An 11,759-nucleotide genomic window follows, 5' to 3' on the forward strand; every position below is an offset into this window, starting at 1 on the left:
GAATGAAACATCAATTTATTATTAAATTCTACTTGAACTGACGTATTTTCCCGCTTCCAGCAGCGCAGAGGATTTCCACTAAACATTTCTTCTGAATAAAGAATCTACATGGCTTCACACTCTCTTATGTCCTCTCTATGAATTTTGAGTGAAGAAGATTATGTTCAACGAGCTGGATTTCCTCCTTCATTATGCAATTTAAAACAGTGACATGGAAAAGAATCTTATCATAAAAAGAGTTTCTTATATAATTTTTCTATGTCTGAGACAACACATAGCACGAGAATGGATGTTTAATTGTGTGTATACATCACTCAGTTTGGAACTGTAACTGCCTACTAATATACCACTAATTCCCAATAATGAAAACGTTTCTGAGTGGTCACTAGCCTACAAAATTCACTGAACATAAACCATAAAACATTGATATGAAATATCTTGGAATTTCAATCTAAATCAAGAATCACAGCAAAATGAATCCCTAATACTTAACTTTTATTGACTGCTACTTATGATTAAGCCAGGGTTTCATCATACCACCTGGGTTGCTCAAATGAAGCATTTTCTCTTTGATTCCATGACTTAACATTGTTATTATTATTTTAACTTTAATATGCTGTATCCCACAGAAGAAGTTGATTTTCCAACCAATGGAAACTAATTTGGGTGGAATAATAAAAGATGTAACAGAATGTAGGATTTAACTAGAGCATAATAGAGTAAGATAAATTGTTCCTTTGATAATATTACTGTTTTTTGTGGATTACTCTATGATTTACCTACAAGTCCACCTGGGGAGCACAATCTTTGTCGATATCTTAGTGAGCGAGTACGTACTTATTATCTATTTTTTTACACCGTTGGTCTTTTTTTACTATTGGCATTGTGCATGATTGGCGGTGGCAGGATAACAGTAAGAATATATACTGTACATTACCAAATTACTTGTAGACCCTGCTGAAAATTTTTGATGCATAATCAATAAAAGTTTGAGACTTGCAAAGGATTCTGCCCATAAAGGCCCCATCTCACATAGCGATTTACCAACGATCACGACCAGCGATACGACCTGGCCGTGATCGTTGGTAAGTCGTTGTGTGGTCGCTGGGGAGCTGTCACACAGACAGCTCTCTCCAGCGACCAACGATCAGGGGAACGACTTCGGCATCGTTGAAACTGTCTTCAACAATGCCGAAGTCCCCCTGCAGCACCCGGGTAACCAGGGTAAACATCGGGTTACTAAGTGCAGGGCCGCGCTTAGTAACCCGATGTTTACCCTGGTTACCAAAAAAAACAAACACTACATACTCGCCTTCTGATGTCCGTCAGGTCCCTTGCAGTCTGCTTCCTGCTCTGACAGTGCCGCCGTACAGTGAGAGCAGAGCGCAGCGGTGACGTCACCGCTGTGCTGTACTTTCACTTTACGGCCGGGAGTCAGTCAGAGCAGGAAGCAGACGGCAAGGGACCTGAAGGACATCAGAATGTGAGTATGTAGTGTTTGTTTTTTTTTACATTTACGCTGGTAACCAGGGTAAACATCGGGTTACTAAGCGCAGCCCTGCGCTTAGTAACCCGATGTTTACCCTGGTTACCAGTGAAGACATCGCTGGATCGGTGTCACACACACCGATTCAGCGATGTCAGCGGGACCTCAACGACCATAAAATGGTCCAGGCCATTCCGACACGACCAGCGATCTCACAGCAGGGGCCTGATCGCTGGTACGTGTCACACATAGCGAGATCGCTACTGAGGTCGCTGTTGCGTCACAAAACTTGTGACTCAGCAGCGATCTCGCTAGCGATCTCGCTATGTAAGACGGGGCCTTTACTCTTTCAGCTGAAGACTTAACAGACTTAACATAATTTGTTTCATCATATGCTTGATGGTTGCTGATCACAATTAGGGTTGAGCGAAACGGGTCGTTCATTTTCAAAAGTGGCCGACTTTTGGCAAAGTCGAGTTTCATGAAACCCGATCCGACCCCTATGCGGGGTCGGCCATGCGGTACGCGACTTTCGCGCCAAAGTCGCGTTTCAATGACGCGAAAAGCGCCATTTCTCAGCCAATGAAGGTGAACGCAGAGTGTGGGCAGCGTGATGACATAGGTCCTGGTCCCCACCATCTTAGAGAAGGGCATTGCAGTGATTGGCTTGCTGTCTGCGGCGTCACAGGGGCTATAAAGGGGCGTTCCCGCCGACCGCCATCTCACTGCTGCTGCTCTGAGCTTAGGGAGAGGTTGCTGCCGCTTCGTCAGAAGCAGGGAGAGCGTTAGGCAGGGTCCATTAACCACCAAACCGCTTGTGCTGTAGTGATTTCCACTGTCCAACACCACCTTCGGTGTGCAGGGACAGTGGAAGCTACATTTTTTTTTTTTTCCTCAGCGCTGTATCTCATTGGGCTGCCCTAGAAGGCTCCCTGATAGCTGCATTGCTGTGTGTACGCCACTGTGCAAACCAACTGCTTTTTTCAAAGCACAAATCCTCTTGTTCCTTCCTTTCTGCACAGCTATCTTTTTTGTTTGTCCACACTTTTTATTTAATTTGTGCATCAGTCCACTCCTTATTGCTGCCTGCCATACCTGGCTGAGATTATTGCAGGGAGATAGTAATTGTAGGACAGTCCCTGTTTTTTTTTTGTTTTTTTTTGTGGGAGATTTAGATTGGCATTTCTGCTAGAGTGCCATCCCTGTGTGTGCCATCTCTCACTCATTTGGGCCATAGAAAGCCTATTTATTTTTTTGCTTGATTTGGGTTCTAAAATCAACCTGAAAAAAAATCACTACATCAATCAGTGGGAGAAAAATATTGGCCTCAGGGCTTGTGTGCCACTCCTGACTCCTGTGTGTGCCATCTCTCACTCAGTGGGCCATAGAAAGCCTATTTATTTATTTGCTTGATTTGGGTTCTAAAATCTACCTGAAAAACAATTACTACATCAATCAGTGGGAGAAAAATATTGGCCTCAGGGCTTGTGTGCCACTCCTGACTCCTGTGTGTGCCATCTCTCACTCAGTGGGCCATAGAAAGCCTATTTATTTTTTTACTTGATTTGGGTTCTAAAATCTACCTGAAAAAAAATCACTACATCAATCAGTGGGAGAAAAATATTGGCCTCAGGGCTTGTGTGCCACTCCTGACTCCTGTGTGTGCCATCTCTCACTCAGTGGGCCATAGAAAGCCTATTTATTTTTTTGCTTGATTTGGGTTCTAAAATCTACCTGAAAAAAAATCACTACATCAATCAGTGGGAGAAAAATATTGGCCTCAGGGCTTGTGTGCCACTCCTGACTCCTGTGTGTGCCATCTCTCACTCAGTGGGCCATAGAAAGCCTATTTATTTTTTTGCTTGATTTGGGTTCTAAAATCTACCTGAAAAAAAATCACTACATCAATCAGTGGGAGAAAAATATTGGCCTCAGGGCTTGTGTGCCACTCCTGACTCCTGTGTGTGCCATCTCTCACTCAGTGGGCCATAGAAAGCCTATTTATTTTTTTGCTTGATTTGGGTTCTAAAATCTACCTGAAAAAAAATCACTACATCAATCAGTGGGAGAAAAATATTGGCCTCAGGGCTTGTGTGCCACTCCTGACTCCTGTGTGTGCCATCTCTCACTCAGTGGGCCATAGAAAGCCTATTTATTTTTTTGCTTGATTTGGGTTCTAAAATCTACCTGAAAAAAAATCACTACATCAATCAGTGGGAGAAAAATATTGGCCTCAGGGCTTGTGTGCCACTCCTGACTCCTGTGTGTGCCATCTCTCACTCAGTGGGCCATAGAAAGCCTATTTATTTTTTTGCTTGATTTGGGTTCTAAAATCTACCTGAAAAAAAATCACTACATCAATCAGTGGGAGAAAAATATTGGCCTCAGGGCTTGTGTGCCACTCCTGACTCCTGTGTGTGCCATCTCTCACTCAGTGGGCCATAGAAAGCCTATTTATTTTTTTGCTTGATTTGGGTTCTAAAATCTACCTGAAAAAAAATCACTACATCAATCAGTGGGAGAAAAATATTGGCCTCAGGGCTTGTGTGCCACTCCTGACTCCTGTGTGTGCCATCTCTCACTCAGTGGGCCATAGAAAGCCTATTTATTTTTTTGCTTGATTTGGGTTCTAAAATCTACCTGAAAAAAAATCACTACATCAATCAGTGGGAGAAAAATATTGGCCTCAGGGCTTGTGTGCCACTCCTGACTCCTGTGTGTGCCATCTCTCACTCAGTGGGCCATAGAAAGCCTATTTATTTATTTGCTTGATTTGGGTTCTAAAATCTACCTGAAAAAAAATCACTAAATCAATCAGTGGGAGAAAAATATTGGCCTCAGGGCTTGTGTGCCACTCCTGACTCCTGTGTGTGCCATCTCTCACTCAGTGGGCCATAAAAAGCCTATTTATTTTTTTGCTTGATTTGGGTTCTAAAATCTACCTGAAAAAAAATCACTACATCAATCAGTGGGAGAAAAATATTGGCCTCAGGGCTTGTGTGCCACTCCTGACTCCTGTGTGTGCCATCTCTCACTCAGTGGGCCATAGAAAGCCTATTTATTTATTTGCTTGATTTGGGTTCTAAAATCTACCTGAAAAAAAATCACTACATCAATCAGTGGGAGAAAAATATTGGCCTCAGGGCTTGTGTGCCACTCCTGACTCCTGTGTGTGCCATCTCTCACTCAGTGGGCCATAGAAAGCCTATTTATTTTTTTACTTGATTTGGGTTCTAAAATCTACCTGAAAAAAAATCACTACATCAATCAGTGGGAGAAAAATATTGGCCTCAGGGCTTGTGTGCCACTCCTGACTCCTGTGTGTGCCATCTCTCACTCAGTGGGCCATAGAAAGCCTATTTATTTTTTTGCTTGATTTGGGTTCTAAAATCTACCTGAAAAAAAATCACTACATCAATCAGTGGGAGAAAAATATTGGCCTCAGGGCTTGTGTGCCACTCCTGACTCATGTGTGTGCCATCTCTCACTCAGTGGGCCATAGAAAGCCTATTTATTTTTTTGCTTGATTTGGGTTCTAAAATCTACCTGAAAAAAAATCACTACATCAATCAGTGGGAGAAAAATATTGGCCTCAGGGCTTGTGTGCCACTCCTGACTCCTGTGTGTGCCATCTCTCACTCAGTGGGCCATAGAAAGCCTATTTATTTTTTTGCTTGATTTGGGTTCTAAAATCTACCTGAAAAAAAATCACTACATCAATCAGTGGGAGAAAAATATTGGCCTCAGGGCTTGTGTGCCACTCCTGACTCCTGTGTGTGCCATCTCTCACTCAGTGGGCCATAGAAAGCCTATTTATTTTTTTGCTTGATTTGGGTTCTAAAATCTACCTGAAAAAAAATCACTACATCAATCAGTGGGAGAAAAATATTGGCCTCAGGGCTTGTGTGCCACTCCTGACTCCTGTGTGTGCCATCTCTCACTCAGTGGGCCATAGAAAGCCTATTTATTTTTTTGCTTGATTTGGGTTCTAAAATCTACCTGAAAAAAAATCACTACATCAATCAGTGGGAGAAAAATATTGGCCTCAGGGCTTGTTTGCCACTCCTGACTCCTGTGTGTGCCATCTCTCACTCAGTGGGCCATAGAAAGCCTATTTATTTTTTTGCTTGATTTGGGTTCTAAAATCTACCTGAAAAAAAATCACTACATCAATCAGTGGGAGAAAAATATTGGCCTCAGGGCTTGTGTGCCACTCCTGACTCCTGTGTGTGCCATCTCTCACTCAGTGGGCCATAGAAAGCCTATTTATTTTTTTGCTTGATTTGGGTTCTAAAATCTACCTGAAAAAAAATCACTACATCAATCAGTGGGAGAAAAATATTGGCCTCAGGGCTTGTGTGCCACTCCTGACTCCTGTGTGTGCCATCTCTCACTCAGTGGGCCATAAAAAGCCTATTTATTTTTTTGCTTGATTTGGGTTCTAAAATCTACCTGAAAAAAAATCACTACATCAATCAGTGGGAGAAAAATATTGGCCTCAGGGCTTGTGTGCCACTCCTGACTCCTGTGTGTGCCATCTCTCACTCAGTGGGCCATAAAAAGCCTATTTATTTTTTTGCTTGATTTGGGTTCTAAAATCTACCTGAAAAAAAATCACTACATCAATCAGTGGGAGAAAAATATTGGCCTCAGGGCTTGTGTGCCACTCCTGACTCCTGTGTGTGCCATCTCTCACTCAGTGGGCCATAGAAAGCCTATTTATTTATTTGCTTGATTTGGGTTCTAAAATCTACCTGAAAAAAAATCACTACATCAATCAGTGGGAGAAAAATATTGGCCTCAGGGCTTGTGTGCCACTCCTGACTCCTGTGTGTGCCATCTCTCACTCAGTGGGCCATAGAAAGCCTATTTATTTTTTTGCTTGATTTGGGTTCTAAAATCTACCTGAAAAAAAATCACTACATCAATCAGTGGGAGAAAAATATTGGCCTCAGGGCTTGTGTGCCACTCCTGACTCCTGTGTGTGCCATCTCTCACTCAGTGGGCCATAGAAAGCCTATTTATTTTTTTGCTTGATTTGGGTTCTAAAATCTACCTGAAAAAAATCACTACATCAATCAGTGGGAGAAAAATATTGGCCTCAGGGCTTGTGTGCCACTCCTGACTCCTGTGTGTGCCATCTCTCACTCAGTGGGCCATAGAAAGCCTTTTTTTTATTATTATTTGGTTTCTAAATTGTCCCTGAAAAAATCATTTTATCTTATTTGGTTTCTAAAGTCTCCCTGAAAAAAATCATTTTATCTTATTTGGTTTCTAAAGTTTCCCTGAAAAAAAAAAAAAAAAATAGGTGGGAGATTAATATTGACATTTGTGCTTGAGTGACAGTCCTGCGTGTGTGGCATCTCTGTGATTTGGTGCCACAGAAAACAGAGTGTGTAACATTGGGCCTGATTTTCCTTGTGGTCTCACCAACCTGTAAAGGGATATTGAACTCATACTGAAGTTATAGCTCACCGTGTAAGTTGTTTGACAGCAACAAATAAAGTTACTTTGGTTAAGTTTTTAAAACAATGAGGAAGTCTGGTGCAAGAGGTCGTGGCCGTGGGCGTTCATTGTCAGCTGGTAATGATGGTAGTGGTAGTGGAGCATCAGGTGGTCGTGGGGATAAAAATATTCCACCTAAGTCTGGAGCTGTGGAGACAGGTTCGTCGTCTGGCTACACAAGGCCTCGAACGCTCTCTTTTCTGGGAGTAGGAAAACCGCTTTTAAAGCCGGAGCAGCAACAGCAAGTTTTGGCTTACCTTGCAGACTCAGCCTCTAGCTCTTTTGCCTCCTCTTCTGAAACTGGTAAATGTAAAAACAGCGCGTCGCTTGTGGATGTTCACGGTCAGGGACAAGTCGCTTCCTTGTCCTTTTCAGCAAAAACAACAAGAGAGAAGGATGCAGCAGGCGACACAACAGGTTACTCCATGGAGCTCTTTACACATACCGTCCCTGGCTTAGAAAGTGAAACACTTAACAGGCCATGCCCATTACAAGTTGATTCTGACATGGAGTGCACTGATGCACAGCCACAGCCAGAGTACTATGCTGCTCCTTTGACTCAGACCACAACATTGCCCTCTGAGGGTACTGATCCACAATCAGACCCTGATGAGACTATGTTGCCCCGCCACGAACGCTATACCACCGACCGACACGGTGACACAGACGAAGTTGCACACGAGCTCGAAGAGGAGGTAATAGATGACCCAGTTGTTGACCCCGATTGGCAGCCATTGGGGGAACAGGGTGCAGGCGGCGGTAGTTCAGAAGCGGAGGTGGAGGAGGGGCCGCAGCAGGCATCAACATCGCAACAGGTTCCATCTGCCGGTCCCGTAACTGGGCCAAAACGCATGTCAAAGCCAAAACCTGTTGGAGGACAGCGTGGCCATCCGGTTAAAGCTCAGTCTGCAATCCCTGAAAAGGGATCCGATGCTAGGAAGAGTGCAGTCTGGAATTTTTTTAAACAACATCCAATTGATCAGCGCAAAGTCATCTGTCAAAAATGTTCAACTAGCTTAAGCAGAGGTCAGAATTTGAAAAGTCTCAGTACTAGTTGCATGCATAGACACTTAACCACCATGCATTTTCAAGCCTGGACTAACTACCAAACATCCCTTAAGATTGTAGCACCCTCGGCCAATGAAGCTAGTCAGCAACGCAACATCCCTTCCGTCACTGTAAGGCCACCATTTTCTGCACCACCGGCAGTATCTGTGCAGGTTTCTTTGCCAGCCAAAAGCAGTCAGGGTCAGGGAATCACCAGTTTTGTAGGAGGAAATATTGCATCTAGGGCACCGGCGGAATCAATACCGTCTCCAACCGTCTCTCAGTCTGCCATGTCCACCGGCACACCCGAAAGTTCCACGATCTCCAGCTCTCCAGTCCAGCTCACCCTACATGAGACTCTGGTTAGAAAAAGGAAGTACTTATCCTCGCATCCGCGTACACAGGGTTTTAACGCCCACATAGCTAGACTAATCTCGTTAGAGATGATGCCCTACCGGTTAGTTGAAAGCGAAGCTTTCAAAGCCCTGATGGAGTACGCTGAACCCCGATACGAGCTACCCAGTCGACACTTTTTTGCCAGAAAAGCCATCCCAGCCCTGCACCAGCATGTTAAACAGCGCATCGTCCATGCACTCAGGCAATCTGTGAGTACAAAGGTGCACCTGACTACAGATGCATGGACCAGTAGGCATGGCCAGGGACGTTATGTGTCCATCACGGCACACTGGGTGAATGTGGTGGATGCAGGGTCCACAGGGGACATCAATTTCGGGACAGTTGTGCCTAGCCCACGGTCTAGGAAACAGTTGGCTGTAGGCGTTCGCACCCCCTCCTCCTCCTCCTCGTCCTCCTGCAGAAGCGACAGCTCTTCCACAGACCGCACTCGGCCAACCACTCCATCGGCAGATAACACTGTTGCACACCAGTGGTCCCATTATGGGCTAGCTACTGGCAAGCGTCAGCAGGCTGTATTGGCTATGAAGTGTTTGGGCGACAAAAGACACACCGCGGAAGTTCTGTCCGAGTTCTTGCAACAAGAAACGCAATCGTGGCTGGGCACAGTAGATCTTGAGGCAGGCAAGGTAGTGAGTGATAACGGAAGGAATTTCATGGCTGCCATCTCCCTTTCCCAACTGAAACACATTCCTTGCCTGGCTCACACCTTAAACCTGGTGGTGCAGTGCTTATTGAAAACTTATCCTGGGTTCTCCGACCTGCTCCTCAAAGTGCGTGGACTTTGCTCACATATCCGACGTTTGCCTGTACACTCCGGCCGTATGCAGACCTATCAGCGGTCTTTGAACCTTCCCCAGCATCGCCTAATCATAGACGTTGCAACAAGGTGGAACTCAACACTGCACATGCTTCAGAGACTGTGCCAACAGAGGCGGGCTGTTATGTTTTTGTGGGAGGATACACATACACGGGCAGGCAGTAGGATGGCAGACATGGAGTTGTCTGGTGTGCAGTGGTCGAAGATACAAGACATGTGTCAAGTCCTTCAGTGTTTTGAGGAATGCACACGGCTGGTTAGTGCAGACAACGCCATAATAAGCATGAGCAACCCCCTAATGTGTCTGCTGATGCAAAGTTTGACGCACATAAAGGATCAGGCGTCTGCACCAGAGGAAGAGGAAAGCCTTGATGACAGTCAGCCATTGTGTGGTCAGGGCAGTGTACAGGACGAGGTAGCGGGCGAAGAGGAGGTGGAGGACGAGGAGGATGATGGGGATGAGTATATTTTTAATGAGGAAGCTTTCCCGGGGGCACTGGAAATTGGTTGCGTGGCAAGGCCGGGTTCTGGTTTTTTGAGGGACACAAGGGACGTAGATTTGCCTGAAACTGCCCCTCAACCAATCACAACCGGAGATTTGACAACTGGAACTTTGGCCCACATGGCGGATTATGCCTTACGTATCCTAAAAAGGGACACACGCATTACGAAAATGATGAACGATGATGATTACTGGTTGGCCTGCCTCCTTGATCCACGCTATAAAGGCAAATTGCAAAATATTATGCCACATGAGAACTTGGAACTAATATTAGCAACCAAACAATCAACTCTTGTTGACCGTTTGCTTCAGGCATTCCCAGCACACAGCGCACGTGATCGTTCTCACACGAGCTCCAGGGGCCAGCAGACTAGGAGTGTTAGGGGTGCACACATCAGAAGTGGCGTTGGACAGAGGGGTTTTCTGACCAGGTTGTGGAGTGATTTTGCTATGACCGCAGACAGGACAGGTACTGCTGCATTAATTGAAAGTGACAGGAGACAACATTTGTCCAGTATGGTTACTAACTATTTTTCATCCCTTATCGATGTTCTCCCTCAACCGTCATTCCCATTTGATTACTGGGCATCAAAATCAGACACCTGGCCAGAATTGGCAGAATATGCATTGCAGGAGCTTGCTTGCTCGGCAGCTAGTGTCCTATCAGAAAGAGTATTCAGTGCTGCAGGTTCAATATTAACCGAAAAAAGGACTCGTCTGGCTACCCAAAATCTTGATGATCTAACATTTATTAAAATGAACCACAACTGGATTTCGAAATCTTTTGCCCCACCTTGCCCGGCCGACACCTAGCTTTCCTATGAAAAGCTCTTGCCTGTGGACTACTGTGAATTACTTTTCTAATGTCTAATTTGCTGCAGCTGATTGTCCAGCATACGACATGTTTACACCTCCCTAAATGGCCAAACTCCCCACACGGGGCCGTGGTATCGCGACTTGGCGCAAGCACCCATGAGACTGCTGTTTGTCTGAAGAGGTGGGTGTGCTCGCTTTTGGTCGACGGCATTGCTACTGGGTTCCTCATAGTACAATAAAGTGTCTCTGGCGGTGGTGGTGCGCACCCAACGTCAGACACACTGTTGTAACATGAGGGGCCCTGGGCCTGTACCGCCGGCCACAAGAGAGTTCACCCACCCCCAGGTCAAACATTGCTCTACCACTTCCACAGTTATCTCTCACACTTCCACCAATGTTTAGTCTATGCGCTGACATCCTTCCATACCTGCCACTGACAATACCATTGTGTTGACATGTATGATGGTACTTAACATAGTCAGGGGCAGTGTCCTCTATTTACCACAGTAAATACTTTGCGCTAAATTAGTAGGTCTGAAACAACGCAGAGGATCCCACCCCTGAACCTAATGATTGCACCCTTTAGTGTTTTTGTTTTGTTTTAATGCGAAACATTCACATTTATTTGTTGTTTGGGACTACTAACTGGCAGACACTCATTACAATCGGCCTCCGTTGACCAGACCACTGCTGCCCGTGTACCCCTGGAACCAATTATAAAGTGCCTACAGCCAGCCCATTTTATGATGTTAGGCCTTCGAAGCCTGTCTGCGGTCCCTCCTTCCACTAGGCCTCCACTGACCAGACCACTGCTGCCCGTGTACCCCTGGAACCAATTATAAAGTGCCTACAGCCAGCCCATTTTATTATGTTAGGCCTTCGAAGCCTGTCTGCGGTCCCTCCTTCCACTAGGCCTCCACTGACCAGACCACTGCTGCCCGTGTACCCCTGGAACCTATTTTACAGTGCATAGAGCCTGCCCATTTTATTATGTTAGGCCTTCGAAGCCTGTCTGCGGTCCCTCCTTCCACTAGGCCTCCACTGACCAGACCACTGCTGCCCGTGTACCCCTGGAACCTATTTTACAGTGCATAGAGCCTGCCCATTTTATTATGTTAGGCCTTCGAAGCCTGTCTGCGGTCCCTCCTTCCACTAGGCCTCCACTGACC

Source organism: Ranitomeya variabilis, chromosome 4 (assembly GCF_051348905.1).
Source record: "Ranitomeya variabilis isolate aRanVar5 chromosome 4, aRanVar5.hap1, whole genome shotgun sequence".
NCBI classification, from domain to species: Eukaryota; Metazoa; Chordata; class Amphibia; order Anura; family Dendrobatidae; genus Ranitomeya; species Ranitomeya variabilis.